Here is an 18,101-nt window from a genome sequence, read left to right on the forward strand (position 1 = left end):
ATCAGGTCTGGGTGGAATATTCCAGCTCCTGACAGGCATCTCTGCAGGTTTACCCTAGAGCCAGGCGGACTTAGCAGGACGGCACGATGGTCAACCCTCCTGCTCCCCTTCTGTATTTCTTGCCATTGTCAGTGAAATAGCTTTGATATTTTGACCAAATAATATAAATAATTATTCCTTTTCTGCATGTAGGGGCAGTTTCACTGGAAAGTTTTGCATGGAGAAACAACAAATGTTACATTATAGCAATGTGAACTTTGCTTAATGTATGCAGTGACCTAATTTGTACTGCAGGCGAAAATACCTTTGATTTTGAGGCTTTTTCAATATACAAAGAAAACTTGGTAATAACAGATAAACACTTGCAGCCATCTGCATGTAGGCATGCACACTTTGAAGGGGTTTTGCCCCCACTCTGTTAAGGTTCGACACAAAAAGCCCTTTTGTGATTCCACTTAAGGAAGGGGAACGCCTCTTTCCTGAGCAATTAGGTTTTAGAAGCAGGTATCTTTAAGTTCTGATTTCTGAGATTCTAAGAACTCCTGCCAAGCCCCACCTAATTTCGCTGTAAACAAGTGCTAAATATGACATGTTTTGAGAGGAAGCGAAACACTCAACTTTTGACGACTACCAGCAATGCAAAATGCTGTGATGCCCGCGGCCCTCAAAGCTCCTCGGCAGCTTCAGAAAAACCCAGGCAGGCATTTCTGCGTTCCCGGGAACGGCAAGGCCTGGCAGACTTCTGGCACCCGGGCACGAACACTCTGGGCGTGCCGAGCCGTCGGCACCATCTGACCTGTGCTGATAAGAGTTATGTCTCCTGAGTTTGCTGTGAAATCTTAAAGCGAACAAAGGGATAAGGCCCGCTGGCCCGCATCCCCAGCCTCGCCGAGTAGCTCCCATGGCGGGGCGGGCAATGACCGCCACCGCGGGGTCGCTCTATCCCTCCGGCGGGGGTCTCTGTGGTGGGAGGCGGCCGCTCTATCCCCGTGCTCTATGGTTGAACGGGGGCGGGGGGGCTGGGGTCGACGGCGTGTGCGGAGTGCGGCCGGCAGGTAAGGGCCGGCGGCGGCCCGTCACCCCCTTTCCCCGTTCCCTTCGGGAAGGAAGGACCCGCCGCCCCGACCCCGAACCCCGCCGCCTCACCTCCATGCCGCCCCGCGCCCCCCTCGGCCGAGGCGCCGGCTCCGGCCCACCGGCCGCCGTCAGGCGCGCGCGCCCCGCCCCCGGCACGCGGCGCTGGGCGGTGAGGGGAGGGGGCGCGCGCGGCAGGGCGCCTGCGCGCGGGGGTGGCAGTTGTCAGGGGGCGCGCGGCCGCGCCGGGAGCGGTGTGGGTGGCCCCGCGGCCCCGGGCGGGAGTAGGCGGCCGGGCTGTGGGCGCCCTCAGCCGCGGGCCTCGTAAGTACGAGTTTCGGTTAAAAAGCCGGGGAGCGCGGTGGGGAGCTGCCTGCCGTGAGGGAGGGCCTGCCCCCAACCGCGGCGGGAGGGCGGAGAGAGGCGCTGCGGCGGCGACGGGAGTGGGGAGTACGGGAGGGAGCGGGGTGTTGGGGCTGGGTTAAATTGTGGAGGGAGGAGTACAAAGGTGGCAGTGAGTGGTGGGGGGTAGCGAGGTTCTGGAGGGTTTTCTAGTTTTAAATCCTTAGCGAAAGAGCGAAGGGGGTTGTTTAGTTGTGCCTCGTACTTTCAGCGCCTGGTACGTGGCGAAAACTTCTGCTCGCCTTCTGCAGCTCTTCGCCTGTAGGCAGTCCTCCGTACGGGCAGGGAATCGCTCTGCGGTGATCCCTCGTGGATATCAAAGGCAGGGCTTGGGGATGTGATACTGCAAATAAGTCCACCTGCACACAATTTCACTGTAGTGTTATGCTACTGATATAACTGGGAACAGTTATGTATTTAAAAATTATGGAGCAGGTGGAAGTACTTAGTTTATCAGGCTGAGAGATCTTGAGTCAGGAGGATGGATGTGGTGCACTGGTGTTTTCATTTTAACTAAAGCTTTTAAATGGTTTTGTGGTAAAGTAAATGCAGTACGTGGTATTATTTTCTCCATTTCACGCATGGAGGAACTGGAGCACAGGCAGGCGATGCTGTTCACTAAAATTTTTCTCATTGATGAGACATAAACTTCTTCACTCATTGCTCTAGATGTTATTTTGGAGGAGCCAGAACAGTGATCAGAGGGCTTGAGAGGAGACTCGCGCAGGTTCATGGGAGCCCTCATTTGATGAAAATGCCCCAAGTGATAATAGAAATGTGTTTGCAGTTCTTAAGGGGAAGCAGAAGTGGCGCTACTAGTGAGTATTTGAGAATGTTTGGATTCTGCATCATAGTACAAATACTTTTAAAGTATAGCTCTGATATGACTTGAAACTTGGTAGACTTAAGATTTTCACACCATGATGGTAGTAATAGTGAAAAAGGAGAATACATATATTCAATTTCTTACTAATACCTGCTTGTCTCAGAGAGTTAACAATGAAGGTCTCTTGTTGATTTAATGTTCTTTCTACCCTTTCTTTCGCTTGACAGCTAAGGAAGTTCTCTAGGGATAGCTGAGTCAGTTTGGAAGAGCTCAGTTTTCAACAGACAGGATTAGAGAAAAGGAAGGTGAAAGTTTGATGTCATTGAGATGGCTAACATTAGAAAAAAACAAACAAATAAACTTTAGGATCTGTTCACATTCTTTAACTTTAAATATTTACATGTTTTATCAGTAAGGTTGGTAGTTATGTGAGATGTTCTTTCTCTAAAGAATGTTTTTCTCTGCAACTCAGCCATGATTCTTCAAGTCTTCTGTTAATTACATATATTCTGATTAAATGTAGAATACTGAAAAACACAGCTTTGGGGGGTTGTATTATTCTCTGTCACTATTCAACTTAAAGAAAGGTTCATGAAACATTATCTAACACTGTGAAGTATCTCACTTTTCATCCAAGATACTGTTACTCTAAATGAGTTTTCTTGATAAACACTTTAAGTATGATCAATCATGTTTTTGATTTATGTAGGTTTTTCCTTGTCATTTTTGTAACAGCTGTATTTCACTTTCACAAATGCTTTTCAGTTAGAAGAACTTTGTTACTTCAACTTTGGAAGGCTTGGAATTTTTCTTTTTCTCTTTGGTCTGAGTTGCCACATTCTTCTCTTTTAAATAATATGTAGGAAAAAACAGAATTTGGGGGATGCTTGACTTCTATTTTTTATTGTATGATCCTAAATCTAAGTTGCATGAATGAGTTTGGTGAACTTGGGGTTTGCTAGCTTGAAGATGGTATGCCTGGAGTTTCTGAAGCCTGGTTGAATGACTGGCTGCTGTGATGCAAGAGTTAGGATAAAAACCTGTTTTTTCAGGCAAATATGTAGTCCAAAAGTCACCTAGCTGGTGTGCAACTGTGTTTCTTCAGAGGCTGTGGTTTTTGTGCTTTTTCTTCAGAGGCTGTGGCTTTTGTGCCGTCTATAAATGAGACCCTGAAAATTTTCTAAGCAATGGGAGAGAGCTTCCATTGCTTTTTTCTGTATAGTTTTTAACATATTTAGGGGGTTTTATAAGTATTGTGCCTCTGTGCTTTTTTTTCTGTTGGAAGTGCTTTGGGATATCTACAAGTAACATGCCTTACAGCTATGAATGTGTCATCTTGGTGTCCTTAAATATTTTGTAGCATATATACAGTGCTGCTGCTGAGAGCAACAAGTGGGTAATATGTATTTGTCAGGCAGTGAATTGTGGGATAAAGTTATTGTGTATTATAATTCCTTTTAAATGGCTATCATGATGATTCTAAATCTACGTAATTGTAAATAATAGCAGAATTTTAGGTTCCAATGTTGCTGGGGCATCTGCAGTGCTAATCTTGTGTCCCCCTTAGTCCCATAGTTGACTTCTGAACTCTTGCAACTAATTGTATTCATCACTGAGATGGGGAGGGGTAATACCTGCATTGTAATGAGAAGTGAAGGGTTGCAAAGGAGCCACTTTCCCCTACTCTGTTTCTGAGTTAAATATCAGCCCCCTGACCTTCTCTCTTGTTCCCAGAAAGAGCTAGTGCCCTGTTGCTGCGTGGGTGAGGAGGAGGAGGGGGGCTGTAGAGGGACAGGAGCTCTTTAACCCTGAGGGAGTAGGAAAGGACAAGTCCATATCTCGCCTTTAGTTCTCCAGACTCCCCAGTAAGGTTCGGTGAGATGGGGAAAAGATATTAGTAACTGAGTGTGAGGAAGTGTGATATGCTATCTCCCGCTGCCTGAAATTTTACTCAGCTGCTTGTCCAAAAGGTTTAATAGTATCCTGATTCTCAGGGGGTTTGTGTTTAGCATTACTTCCACAAGAATTTGATTAAAATTGCTTGTTGCTGTGTTCAACTAGTATCATTGGAACAGTTTTGAATTCTGTCAAACACTGTTCTAGGCCATAACGCTTCCAAAGGATATGAATTACAGCTCTCAAATCTTATGTTTGAAGATTTTCTGCATAAAAACCCACCTGCAGATTGGTTGAAAATCTGCATAGATCTAAATTGTGTTCTAACATGGAAAAAGTCTTGTACATTTAATAGCTTAACAAAATCATGCCATCTACGCAGTTTATTGATAGCTGTCTTTGCAGTGGGCCCTGACAATTTGTAATCTATACTGAGAAGACTGCAAAAATAAATAATTAAAAAAAAAAAAGTAAAATCTGTTCATGCCTAAGGAAGGTTCCACTGGAATGTCTTCAGTGCAGTTCTCATGCTGAAGTGCCTCCGTGAGAGACAAATAATGGGATGCTGTTCTTAGTTATGTTTTCATAATACATGTACAACTTTATTAGTTTTCATTTTCTTACAACTTTGTAAATAGATACTTGCAAACTGAAAATTATAAATGTAAGAGTAGCCATGGGTCTATGCTTCTTACCCCAACTTCTGTCCTGTATTGCTTTAGCTATCTGTGGTTGACACTTTGGTTTAAAAAGTTCATTGTGAAGTACTTAAAGCTGAAATAAGAACGTGCACTGTTTTAATATAGTGTTTTTCTCAGATGTTATTTTTTGTGCAGGAGAGAGGTGAGTGAGGAATTGGCCAGAAATGCATTGAGGTTTGGTGGTTGGGTTTTTTCGGGGTTTTTTTTTTTTTTTGTAAAGCAGCAAGGTCTCTGACATCTGGCATCCATACTGACTGATGCCACTCCAGCAAGGCAGCAGCTGCCAGAAGAAGATAGTGTTTTGCTGAGTTGAATCATGACCTTAGCTTTCCGTTATATATGAAATTCCTGTGTTCACAGAAATCTGTTTTACCGTGTGCTTTTCCAGGATATTCCACTGACTTTGAGGGGGGGAAGGTATTTTTAAATTGTGCTGTATTTCTTTTTAAATATATTTCCATGGTAAGCTGTTAGGTAGTTACAGGGTGTGCCAGTACTGTTGTATGCCTTGTTCCATCTCTTTGACCGCACTCAGTCTGACAGTGCTGTGTCTTTTACAGTGAAGTCAGTGGCTCAGCTGTAGTTGTGTAACAAGAGAGACCATTCATAAATGTGTTTCTTGGCCTGGAGATGTTAGACTGCATTTCCTGGCATAAAATAAGAGTTCATTACATCTTAGGAAAGTGAAAACTGTACTGGAGTATTGGAGTAGCACCCACTTAGTTGGCCTGTGCTTGGTAATGATGTTGGATCGCTTGCAGCAAAGGATCTGTACTTTGTTTTCATAAAGAAAGTATAAGCTTTTCTTTTGGTAATCTCAGAAATTTTAATGTGATGTTGTAGGCCAAGAGTTGGGCCTCTGTTTTATAAGTGAAACATGACTATATAAAAATGTCTGCTGCTTGCTCACCAAATTGTCTGGAAATGTTAAAAAGGAGCTGTATATCCACTACCTAATATTTGAGATAAATGTAAACCACTGGAACAAGAGTAATGTTAAAGATAAGATTCCTCTAGGGCCCTGTATTAAGTGAAAATGTCAACTGAAATTTCTTCTGCATTGGTGAAATTGTTGCCTCAGGTGTGTCTACCTGAAATAGATTTGCATAGCCATGGCAGAATAGTTATGCCATGTAGCAATGGCTGTCTAGATAACAGTCAAAAAGTGTCAGTCGCTTTATCTGAGGAGTTAAAAGTGTGTAGTTACTATTCTGGACATTGGTAGAGGACAGTGAAGCTCACAGGCACGTGCTGTGGCTGGAGGTACCGGGTGGGGAGGACTCCTGTCACCTGGGTGTACTAATAGAAAATGACACATTCTGAGTAAATAGGTATGATCCAGCCAGCACTGTAATGGACCCACCACTGGCCAAGGCTGAGCCCACCAGCAAAGCTGGCGGTGCCTCAGGGAAAATGTATTTAAGAAAGGGCAAAATGCTGTGCAGCAGCTCTGAGAGAGGAGTGAGGAGAGAGAGAAAGAAAAAACAAAACAAAGTGAGAAACAGCTCTGTGAACATTAAGATCCAGAGAAGGAGGAGGGGAGGAGGCACTGCTGGTGCACAACGAGTATCCACCCTGCTGCCTGTGGAGAAGAGGAGCAGATATTCGCTCTGCAGCCCACGGAGAGCCCATGCTGGAGCAGACTCCTGGAAGGGACTGCAGCCTGTGGACAGGAGAAGGATTTCTGGCAGGAACTGTACCCTGTGGGAAGGACCCACACTGGATTAGGGCAAAAATGTGAGACGGAAGGAGTGGCAGAGAGGAGCTGTTACAGACTGACCCCCAGTCCCCCTGTACTGTTGGGGGGGGTAGAGGAGGTGGGAATGAAGGAGCAAAGTTGAGCCTGGGAAGAAAGGAGTGGAGAGAAAGTAGTGTAGTTCTTGTCTCTCACCATCCTACTCTAATTAATTTATTGCCAATTAAAAATATTCCCAAGTCGAGTCTGCCTTGCCTGTAATGATAATTGATAAGTGATCTCCCTGTCTTTATCTCGACCCACGAGCATTTGCTTCTTACTGCCTCCCCCTGTCCTGTTGGGGAGGGGGGAAGTGAGGGAGTGACTGAGTGGGGGTCTGGCCACCAGAAAATCCATGAGATGCATTCAAAAGGCAATGAGCTCCACACATACCAGTCCTCGGGGACTGCTGCTTTTGTCCAGTGCATTCGCTATGGAGCAAGTTGTTCAGCTCTTTGATCATAAACCAAAGCAGGCTGGAACACAGGAATAGCACTCATTGTTTGAGCTAATGTTGGGTGGAAGAACAGTGGCGTCCCTGTTAAGGATAGGTGAAATACTGAGATGCTCCTATTTGCTTTTCTGTCCTGCATGTCAGAGTTAAAGATGTATGCAGAGTTCTCTTTCATTGCTTTTCCACTACAATGTTCCTTTTCTATGAAATGGATTTATTGTATTTGCCTACCAAGCCTTTCCTCATTTATATCTGTTGCAATCGCTTCTTCCGTGATGCCCACACATGTGGAAACAATAAGTTACGTAAGCTAAATATCCAGATTATTTCCTGGTGTGTTATGTATGTGTGTAATTCAGGGAGTATCAAGCAGTTATCAAGTAATAAATAGCAAGAAAAGTGTGGAGCCAGCACATCTGTTTGTATTGCCCACATAACTGGAATGTTTTAGCTGGCAGTAGCTGTTATTCTAATCAGGCCTCACAAATTCACCTTGGTCTGTTTCTTTTTAACTCGTATGTTTCCTCTTTAAAATTGTCTGGTTGGAGGCAGTTTGTAGTATGTTACCAGTTATTGCTTGGAAATGTATATTATCATCCTCCTAAAGTAACCATTTCTAGTCAACTGAAAGCTGAGCTACTGTTTTTCTGCTGGTAGTGGTACCAGGTCTTCTGACTTCCTTCAGTGGGAAGGGTAAACAGGGAATCACAGAAGGATGATAGAAATACTGCTTGCCTCCTGATCCAGCTAACTCTATGTTTGCATGAGAGCTGATGCTGGTACAGAGAAAGTATAGTTTGGGGACTGGAGCTGGAGAGGAAGGTAAGACAGTGACGGTTGAGATCTAGGCTGGTCTGACTCTCTGGCTGACCAGTTAAAACACACAGTAGTCCTAAAGGTTTTTTCTACAGTACTAAGTGTCTGAAACAAGGAAGATTTTTACTCCAAAACTCTTGTGCAGTCCTAATAATAAATAAGACTTTTGTGGCGTAGAAGAGGCTTACTGGGGAAACTGAAATATCTACCTGCTTGGAATGTACGTATTAAACAAAGAGTTCAAACAGGTTTGAGTTACAGGAGATTGATGCTTGTCATGAGGCTTGTAGCTATCCTTTCTCTTCCAACCTCTAATACAATCCATCTTGGCTGTATACCTTGTGTGTACTCGGGCCTCATCCTTTCTATGGTGTCTTGTCATTATTGGTATGTTAACTGGAAGCTTGGGAGAATCCCACCCCTTACCTGACATAGGTGTCCTCTAACGTAGGTGCAACTCTACTGAAGGAAGTGTGTTTGTCAGCTTAAGCCTCCTCCCTAGCTGCTACGTATTAGGTAGGCTGGCAGCAAAGCTCTTCCTGGCAGCTGTGTGCCGGACCAGAGCTCAGCCAGCCTGCTGTTCTGGTAGCCTGGGAGAGCCCCAGATGGGTAAGATGGCAGAGAGGCACCTCTGTTGTTTCCATCCTGCTGATTCTGCGAGGTTGCTAGAGGAGCGTTGTGGGGCAGAGTGGTGGAAAAAGCACCAGTGAGGGACAACTTTGTAATAAGTTCTCTTTTGTGCAGACTGGTCAGTAAGCTAGGCTGGTTGAAACACCCTTGCATAAAGTACGTGTTTCTGTCCGTGGTGGCACTGTCATCAGTAGGTAAGTCCGGGTGATAACGGAGAGGAGTGCAATGGGAGCACCTGGACTTCTCCACTGGTATGGACAAGAGGGTGGGCAGCTCAATCTACATAGGAAGAATGGTATCTCTAATGTTAAAAATCTCCAAATGGAGCAGATGTCAAAAAGGTTCCAGTAGAGACTGACTTCCTTTTAGGAGCAAAGGCTTGAGCCTTTGTTTCTAATCAGATGATTTGTTACAGTAATTATATTTGTGCGTAGCATCGCTTCTGGCACAGTGCTCTGTCAAGATATGCCAGAGTGCCCCTGTGCTGTTTCTGCTGTGCTAGGAGGAAGGGAGAAAGGCTGTCTGCCACCCCGGGCTGGGACATGAGCTAAGGGAGGGGCATGTGGGACAGTGCGAGGGAGCCTCTTAGCACTGGGGAAAAGTGGGATGTGTTGGCTTTTTTCTTTTTTCTTTTTTTTTTTCTTTTTTGTCATCCTGTGAGTTTTGAGCTGACTCTTTCTTGCAGCATGTGAGAGGTAACAGAGGTCTCTGGTGTGGGGTTTCCTGGATGAAAAGTGTCTGCTGCTTGTGTAGTGCATGCTCTCCATACTTCTTGGAGTGACTGCTCTGCAGGAAGAAGGGATGTGGCAGCAGCGGTGAGGGGTTTAATGTGCCTGCTTCATTTGACTTGAAATCCTGAGAAGTTGAAAGGGTGTTTGAGGATTGGGTTTCTTTGTTTTTTTTAAATAGCCCATGACTTCACCATTTCTCCGTGCAGTTGGTGTTTTTTTAATAGGAAGAGGTAATAGGATTATAAAAGTGTTGTATAAAAGAGCTGTTAAAAACTCTTAGCTTAATACTCTCCTTTTTTTCAGCAGATTAGTTTTTTAGTAAATGCCTGTGAAAGGAGCAGGTTTAGACTCTTGTAAAACTCGATGGACATGAACTCTCTTGCGTAGAAAAGCTAATGCTGTACAGTGATCTTTCTACCTTGTCAATTGTGAGTAATTTAATTCTTTCTTGAAGGGTTTAATGAAGAAGATTGCTATACTGCTTTGTGATAGTCCCAGGCCTAACCTATTGCTGCTTTCAATTTCAGCCTAGATAAACTATTAAGTAATAGTCTGCATAGTACAGAGTTCCATGCACTCCCAAGGAACTCTTTTAAGCTTGTTAGGGTTTTTAAAGTTAGATTGAAGTGAATCCTTTTGCTGCTGAACCTGTTCTGCTGTCTGTGAATTTGTGTGTGAGCCTGAGGAGGGTGTAGGGGCTTCTGGAAAATCCTGCATGACAGGAAACCTGTCCTGACTGGGCAGTGTGAAATAGGTAGAGTCAGAAGGCTAGTTTGTGTGAACTAAAAATTAATTTTCCATGTGTCAAATGCAAGTATTTCTCTGGAGCTGTTCTGCAGATGTTCCATACGGGGTGAATTAATTTAAATACAAACACATGAAAAGTAAAATTTAGGCAGGAAGTATGTTCTTGCTGATTATTTATACTGTTAAATGCAACTTTTTTGATAAGTAATCATGTGACTCTAGGCTTTAGTATAGTTATCATAATGACAATTTTTATCTAAAAACATATCAGGGAAAAATAAGTGTTTGGAAAATGAGTGTGATGCAATTGGAGTTGAAAAAAAAATTTTGTTTGTAAGATTACTTTCCCTCACTAGTATCTAGATCAGGGCTACCAGTAATCCATCTTCCTGCTGATATTGTCTTCGTCTACCTAGGAATTTTGCCTAGATAAAGAACAGCCTTTAGTCTAGAATAGTACCCTGGGCTACATCAGACAAAGTATTGCCATCAGGTCAAGGGAGGTGATCCTTCCCTTCTACTTCCATTCGTGTAGCTTTCCCTTTTAATTTCCTGCTACTTACTTTTATTTCCCTGTTTAGTTAGTGGGCTTTTCCTCTATACCTGTTGCGGAGACTGATTGAATTGACACTCTTGAAACATGGGGAGATTTTTAACTGCGTTTAATCCATTTTCTGCTTGAGCCCTCTTCAAAAATTTTTATTATTTTTTCTTAACTGTAAACCAGCTATTACTCTCACCTCTTTTCCTGGGCAAACCGGGCTGTCCTGTTTGCTGGAAAGTAATTCCCCCTGCCCCTGTTCTTTTTCTCTCTCTCTCTCTCTCTCTCTCTCTCCTTAATTGAGACTTTCCTCTTCCCTCTTCTGTTGCTTTTTCACATCTTAATTCCCTTGCCCCATCTGCCCTTGTTCCCAGTAGTGTATTTTGTAAATTGTTTCAGTACTTCAGCTATTGCCTACAGCTGTTATGAGGAAAAGCAGAATAAAGATTGTCAGAATAAATAATATGGGTACGGCAACTTCAGGAGTACTTTTTTTTTTAAAAGAAAAGTGGTTAAAACAAGCTAGTGTTTGGGGCTTATGGAGATTCTGATCTTGCAGGACCCGAGATGATTGTTTGTAGTTGGTCTTAGTATGGAGGACAGTGGTGTGAGGGGTCCATTTCAACCTCTGGTTTTAAAATACAGAGGACCGCTACACTTTTGAAAAGGTGATGAAGCTTTTGTAGACCAGATCTGTCAGATCTCCCCCTTGAGGGGTGTAGAAGCTGGAGAATCCCCCTCCATTGCTGCCATTTCCCTCATCTCTCTGGATTAATGAATTCTGTTCTGAATACCACCACCAAGGCTGTGTTAGGACAGTTAGTTGTTCACAAAACCCAGAACCAGTAGGAAGTTTACCAGGTCAAAAGAAGGTTTACGTGTTTAAAGTGGCCCTTGTGGTGGTGGATAAGGGGAACAAATCATTGTTGCATTGATCTCCAGGCTTTGGGATATCTATGTGACTGTATTAATGACCATTAATCTCTCCATCTGATTGCATTCTAGTTCAGATCTGTTTATAATAATCAGGATAAAGTTGCTGAGCACTGCAGAAAGATTGGAGACTTGAGAATTGGTTTCGCAGTAGTAGTGGTACCCTCTGAAGTGCTTAGCGAGCATGTGTCATACCCTGTACAATTGTTTTAAGAATACAACCTAGAGATCTGCCACAAGGCTTGGATAGTCATGGGTGGCATGGGGAAGAATATGGGCAGGTACCTAGCAACCTTCTTGCCTCCAGTGGTATGGAACTTCACTCCCAAGCAAGTACAGGACTTTGAGGGAGTGATGGAATATTTGAAAGGAAAATGCTGTGGCTATTCTGAAGAGGCACAACTTACCACCCTGGGCTGGGCCCTGGCCAGTATCTACCAAATACTGCTTGATATTAAGCAGCACCCTCAGGGGGAAGAGAGGGAGAACAGAGAGATAGGTGCTGTGGCTACTTGAATCCTGGTGACAGGCAGTGCAGCTGAATCGAAAAACCAGCCTGTGCCAGTATCAGTCACCCCTATACAGAAGAAGAAATTAAAAAAAAAATCAGTTTGCTTAATAAAGGGTGACAATGAACCTGGACCGTCATGAGAACAGGAAGAAGAGGCAGAACCGGAGGTAATATGCAAAAATATTTCAGCCATCATCCACGTGAGCACATTGTTACCTGGCTGCTCTGATGCTGGGGTAATGGGGCCTTTAGCTTGAAATTAGAGGGTAGGGAGGCCAAGCAGCTAAGATCTCTGTCTAGGGAAGGGGGCATTGACAAGGCGGTTGGAAAAAAGACACAAGCCCTCAGCCTCTGGAGGTGACTTCTTTCAAGAGTGAAAGAGAGAAAGGTATCCCTTCAGTGAAGATACTGTATGTCATCCAGGCAAGTAGACCACTGTGGAGAGAGGTGTCCAGTACCTGAGGGAATTAGCCGTGTGGGAGGTGGTTTATTACGACCTGAGCAATGTGCAGTTACCCACAGATCTCGAAGTCCAATGTACCCAACATTGGTGGAAATTTATGCGGAGTGCACAATCGTTTTACACCAACTCATTGGCAGTAATGGACTGGAAAAGCGAAGAGACACCAACAGTGGATGAAGTGGCTGGCTGACTCTGGCAACATGAAGAAAGTCTCTCTTCCTCCCTCGTCTTGACTGTGGAGAAACTGTCCCAGAAGGTCCAGCAACTCGAAGCGAATATATCCTGTTCACCAGCCATACAGACCAGTATCTCAGCTATTAGGAGTAAGCGTTCCTTTGCTCAAGAGAGAGGATATAGAGGGTACACACCATGAGGCACCCTGTGGTTTTACCTGCGTGACCACAGAGGGGATGTGAGGAAGTGGAATAGAGAGCCTACCTTGACCCTAGAGGCACAAGTATGTGAGTTGAAAGAATCCCCTTTTGTGATTGTTTTCCTTGCAAGAAAAATGTTGCTCCAGTTTCCAGTGGGCAGTCCCTCAGACTGAGTGGAAAGCCTGATTGTACTTACGATCCTCTTGAAGGGACTTCTAACTAATTTTTGTGAGTAACAAATGTGATGAGCAGGATTAGAGGGGCCCTGCCTCCAGCCAGGCAGAGGAGAGGGACAACTGGGTTTATTAGGCTGTGTGGATCCGATGACTTGTGATGTCAGACCCTGGGGAGTATAAAGCTGTAGTGGACACCAGTGCACAGTGTACCCTAATGCCATCAACCTGTGAAGGGGCAGAACCCATCTGTATTTCTGGGATGACAGGAGGATCACAACAGTTGACTCTACTGGAGGCTGAAGTGAGTCTGAGTGGGGAAAAGCCCTCCATGCATCCTTGGCATAGACTGCCTCAGGAGAGGGTATGAAGGAGTTCGAGCTGCTTTGGAGGTGTTGGTACTGAAGCACAACTCCTCCTGGCATCCCAGCTGCCAGTGCTGGGCTGGGTGTTCAAAGGGAGCATCCCCTCTACACACCGTGCAGCTGATGCTATATGGAGTAAGTGGGTCGCACTGATCACACAGTGGGCTCAAATAGGAAACCCCAGTCGCCCAGGGATTCTGGAAGTGATCACAGACTGGCCAGAAGGGAAAGATTTTGGAATGTCGCCAGAGGAGGAGGTGACGCATGCTGAAGAGGCCCTATCCTGTAATAAACTGCTAGAAAATGAGAAGCAGTATTCCCTGTTCACTGCTGGGTCCTGTGACGTGGGAAAGCATCGGAGGTGGAAGGCTGATGTATGGAGTCCTACATGATGAGTTGCAGAAACTGCTGAAGGAGAAAGTGAATTGAGCCAGTTTGCAGAAGTAAAAGTCAGCTGGCATTAGACTTTACTGAACAAGAAAAGTGGCTGGTGCTTTACCTCTATACTGATTCATGGATGGTGGCAAATGCCCTATGGGGGTGGTTACAGCAGTGGAAGTGGAGCAACTGGCAGCTCAGAGGCAAACCTGTCTGGGCTGCCCCGTAGGGGCAAGGTATGCTGCCTGGCTAGAGAAGCTGGCTGTGAAAGTACGTCACGTAGACGCCTGTGTACCCAAGAGTTGGGCCACTGAGGAACATCACAACAACCCACAGGTGGATCAGGCTGCTAAGGTTTAAAATGGCTCAGGTGGATCTGGACTGGCAACATAAGGGTGATTTATTTATAGCTCAGTGGGCCCATGACACCTCAGGCCATCAAGGAAGGGATGTAACATATAGATGGGCTCACAATCGAGGGGTGGACCTATTGCACAGGTTATCAATGAAGGTGAAACATGTGCCGCAATCAAGCAAGCCAAGCAGGTAAAGCCTCTGTGGTATGGAGGACTATGGCTGAAATATTTATATGGGGAAGCCTGGCAGATCGATTACATTACGCTCCGCAAACCCACCAAGGCAAGTGCTATGTACTTACAATGGTGGAAGCAACCACAGGATGGCTGGAAACATATCCTGTGTCCCAGCCACTGCCTGGAACACTATCCTGGCCTTGAAAAGCAAGTCCTGTGGTGACATGGCACCCCAGAAAGAATTGAGTCAGATAACAGGACTCATTTCTGTAACAACCTCATAGACACCTGAGCCAAAGAGCATGGCATGGAGTGGGTATATCACATCCCCTGTCATGCACCAGCCTCCAGGAAAATGAGCTGCTAAAGACTATACTGAGAGCAATGGGTGGTGGGACTTTCAAACATTGGGACACACATTTAGCAAAGGCCACCTGGTTAGTTAACACCAGGGGGTCTGCCAATCGAGCTGGCTCTGCCCACACAAAACCTTTACATACTGTAGGAGGGGATAAAGTCACCGTAGTGTGGATGAAGAATATGTTAGGGAAGACAGTCTGGGTTACTCATGACTTGGGCAAAGGCAAACCCATCTGTGCCATTGCTTTTGCTCAAGGACTTGGATGCACTTGGTGGGTGATGCGGAAGGATGGGGAAGTCCAATGTGTACCTCAAGGGATTTGATTTTGGGTGAGAATAGCCAATGATTTAAATTGTATAATGTTAATTGCTAAACAACCCTGCCATTGTATGTCATCACTACTACAATTGCTACATGCCGTATCAATGTAATTATGGTAAGAATCACCCAAATTAATGAAGGATGAACTTTGAAACTGAGCAAAGTGAGGCAATGATGTAACTAGAACTGGCTTCAGCAACCAGCACCCAGCAGCTTCCTCAGACTTGACATCTTCAACCAGCAGAGTGTGGGCGTGGGCCACAGATACACCAGCCACAAGCTCCAGATGCAGCATACAGCAATCCAACAGCACACACCATCACTCCTGCCACGGGAGACTGTTGTGACAGATGGAGCCCAAAGTCATGGATTGAATGAAATGAACGAACGTTTTAGAGGGATGGCCCATAGACTACGGGAATAAAATCTGCATATATATATATATATGATATATCAAAGACAGGAACAGTGGTGATTAATTGGAAAGTGTGTGATCTGGGTATGATGTAGATGGTATAGAATAAGGAGTGGGTGATGTCCTGTTTTTTTGGCTGGGATAGAGTTAATTTTCACAAGAAGCTGGGAGGGGACACAGGCAGGACAGCTGACCCAAACTAGCCAAAGGGATATTCCATACCATATGATGTCAGACTCAGTATATAAAGGGGGCTGGCTGGGGAGGAGGGATCGCTGCTTGGGGGGTGGAGGGGGGATGATGACAGGGGACAGGACACATGACAAGCAGGGCATCAGGTTTTGGATAGGGTGAGTAAATTGCATTGCATATCACCTGCTTTGCATATTCTTTTATAAGTGGTGGTGGTGTTTTCCTCTTCCTAGTAAACTGTCCTTAGTCCAACCCATGAATTTTAATTTTTTCTTCCGATTCTCCTCCCCATCCTACTGGAGGTGGGGGGAGGAGTGAGTGAGCGAGTGCCACATGGTGCTCAGCTGCTGGCTGGGGCCAAACCATGACAGTAACAAAGGTTGTGTGACAGGTACCTGAAAGAATTAAGCTGCTGGGTGAGCTGGTGCAGACAGGCTCACACGCACGCTGCTCAGGTTTAGCATCATCTGGTGTTTGGAGCACGCTGTCAGAGAGCATGCCCTGAAATACTTGGGGTGGGCTTCCTCTGGGGCACACGTGGTTCTGAGAAGTTACTATTTTGTATGTGTATTTTTAGTATGAGACTCTGTTGTGCCTGCGAGAGCAGTGGTGGTACGTAGCATGATGTTGAGGCTGAATATTGCTTGTCCCAGGGTTGTGGTGAAAGGAGTAGTGAGTGAGTGCAGAAATGTGGCTTGTTGGGGTAGCTGTCAGCAGTGAGAGCAGTGCCCTTCTGGAGGTATGAGAGACCTGTGCCAGCTAATTCTGTGGTAAGAATTCATTGAACAGTTCTGATGAAGCAGAAGGAGAAAAAAAAGCTTCTGGTTCGCTTTTCTGTTGTCAATGTTGGCTGTATCAGAGAGAGAAGTGATGAAGCTATGGTTTTATCTCAGTACATGTAAATACACCAAGGAGGCACGCTAAAATGAGTGTTAAGATTTTTATAACCGAGGCCTGAGATTTGTTTGCATTTGGGTCTGAAGTCTATATTTGTTCTGTTGGATAGCACAGAAGCTGGATACTGTTTTACTCCTCTTAGTATTATAAAATTTATTACCTTCAGAAACAAGTAGTCAGGCTTACTGTATCTGTGAAATGTGTTACTGACTGAACCTCAAAGTTGCTTTCCAGTTGTTCATTGCAAGCTGACAGTAGAAAGTAGTGCGCTATCAGCATGTAGCTTAGACTTGCTGATCCTCTTGATTTTTTTTTAATGTATATAGCTGTCCTGAACTGTGTAGATTTCCTTATTTTGTAGGTCAGTTGGATGTTAGGTGTTGCTCTGCAGCTGGTGTTCTTTTTCCTGTTCTGACAACAGAGCTAATGAATATCAACAGAAAGAAAACTAGTTCTGTTCATTCTCAGGTTTCCTTTGGAGAGTAGTAGAGACCCATGCTATCAATACCTTACAGACTATTCTGATTTCCCATGTGAAAAATCAGGAGAAAGGATGTAAATGAGAGCACTAAGCTAATTTTTCTGTCTTTTAAAATGCCGAGGCAGAGACCCAAGTGGTCTGCAGTGTAATTTACCTAAGAACAGAAAGAATTCATCAGAAAAATGTGGTCTCAAGGGCCAGGAGACAAGGAGGGAAGGACTAAGAGGAACTCAGGCTTTCGTCTTTGTTTTGGTGATTCTGTCCTTGTGTTCTTGAAGACCGGGGCGGGGGGGGGGGACCAACCAGCAAAATCCCCTAAAAATTGTGGTTATTAGTATGACTGCATGGTGCTTTTTTTCTTCTTGAACATCTCCTCTCTTTTTTTTCTTTTTCTTTCTTTTTTTTTTTTTCTTTCTTTCTCTCTTCTCTGTGGCTGAAGTGGATGTGGAGATCCTTCACTGTTAGCAATAAGGTCGCTGAAAACTCTTCTGTTGCTTCCTGTGCAGTACATGTGCATGGAGAGAAGAGGTTAGCCACTCTGTGTAGTGCCTGCTGGGAGGGACAGCAGCTGGTCATTCCCAGTGAATCCCGAGAAGCTCAGGGAATACATTGAGTATTCATCTTGTCAGTCCTAGGTCTGTCTCCCACATACATCCCTGTGAGTCAGCAAACTTTTCCAGAAGGCACCTGGGCTAAACTAGAGGAAATGTAGTGTTACTGTATTCCTTCTGCCTGCGATATCTCTCCATGGTCTCATATATATTTTGAAAGCTGGTAAAAAATGACCTTCTATGGTTTTGTTTCTTCTTTTTGATCCATTCTGTTTTGTGTGCATTGTCTGTAATCACTGCCTTTGCTTTGCTTAGCCTCAGTCCTTGTTCTTCTCACGTGGCAATTTTCTTGTGAGTTTTCCATATCAAAGTTGTCTTTTATTAAAATTGCATTCTTTCTCTGCTATGAGACTATAATAGACAAAAGTATTAGCATGGTAACTTTTCGCTGCCATCACGCTATAAGGCTCTATGTAAATGGAGCTCTTGAAAGAGGGCAGGAAACAGAACAAAGGAAGGGATCCTCACAGACCTCATGCTGAAAAATTGAACCTTTCCCTTGAAAAGCAGGAAGGTTTGCTTCCTGCAGCAGCACGTGAG

At 44.7% G+C, this 18,101-nt stretch overlaps 1 protein-coding gene across 1 annotated transcript in view; it reads left to right on the forward strand.

Moving 5' to 3' along the window:
* The first annotated feature begins 1,281 nt into the window (after window positions 1-1,281).
* The window catches only part of B4GALT4 (beta-1,4-galactosyltransferase 4), a 33,130-nt gene continuing 16,310 nt past the window's right edge, over window positions 1,282-18,101 (forward strand). Inside the window, exon 1 of the mRNA XM_075765261.1 lies at window positions 1,282-1,398. The gene's annotated coding sequence lies outside the window, so the exon portion shown is untranslated. The remainder of the gene's footprint in view (window positions 1,399-18,101) is intronic.

The sequence above is a fragment of the Balearica regulorum genome, chromosome 1 (genome assembly GCF_011004875.1).
Source record: "Balearica regulorum gibbericeps isolate bBalReg1 chromosome 1, bBalReg1.pri, whole genome shotgun sequence".
NCBI lineage: Eukaryota > Metazoa > Chordata > Aves > Gruiformes > Gruidae > Balearica > Balearica regulorum.